Source organism: Arabidopsis lyrata (assembly GCF_000004255.2).
Source record: "Arabidopsis lyrata subsp. lyrata unplaced genomic scaffold ARALYscaffold_450, whole genome shotgun sequence".
In the NCBI taxonomy this organism is placed as follows: Eukaryota; Viridiplantae; Streptophyta; class Magnoliopsida; order Brassicales; family Brassicaceae; genus Arabidopsis; species Arabidopsis lyrata.
In genome coordinates this window covers 3,897-4,889 of record NW_003302248.1, presented here as the reverse complement: position 1 = coordinate 4,889, position 993 = coordinate 3,897, and positions in this window count along the sequence as shown.

Below are 993 nucleotides of genomic sequence, written 5' to 3'. Positions count from 1 at the left end.
TTGCTTTCGTTTTAGATATTCTAGAGTCTACTACCAAACAAAACTTCATAATGCAATCTTGGGTATATTCGCATGAATTAACATAAATAAACTTGCGAAAATCACATAAAAACATTCACATGTTTCACATCAAATTTTCAAAATATTACTAATGTGATCTCATGAAATCATTTTGGGTTTGTTTGTTGACAAAAACAAATCATTTGATGTTGATGATTTAATTAAGCATGCGACCTCACATGTCGCTCATGAATTCGAATTGCATCAAACTGAGTTCAAGAACATAATTAAGAGTACGTACAGAAAAAGAATTAAACGACACAAGGAATCAAATCACTGTATTTACATTCATGTCAAGCTCTCTCTCGAACTCAACAACCATCTCCATGCTAAGCCACATAACCTAAACCGGCCCTCATGAATTATCTTTCGTCTAAACCAATCGACGTTTATATATGGAACAAGATACAAGTAAAACCATTAGACAGAATATTGTGGCTACAAACGTTAAAGATGTATGGTTGTGATATATTTTTTTAATTTAATATTCATATAACTAGCCCAAAACAAACTAAACAAAGCCAGCCATTGATATAGATCTTCCAAGAAATGTCTTATAAACAAATCAAAAGCTTAAATCCATAAGAGTCTTGTGATTTGATATATTAATGTCTTTGTGTATTAAACATGTTTATACTAGTGGTCGGTATATCATTAGTTGTCAAATGTTTGGTTTTGTTTAACGTTTGCCAAGTGTTCTAATAATGCTCTTAATTAGCATACTAATCATAATCGGTAAAAAGAATGGTCCCGGAGAGAGAGAGAAGAAACGGTGTTGTAAATTTGTAATGTAACGGTGGGACGGGAAAAAATAGAGTAGGGAAGGGGAAGAGAGGCATGTGTTACTTGATTAGCTGTCCTCTTCTCTGCATTTACTCTTTGTGGGCCTGTAAGGCCCATTTCTCCTCCCTCTATCTTGTTTCCACTTTTTTT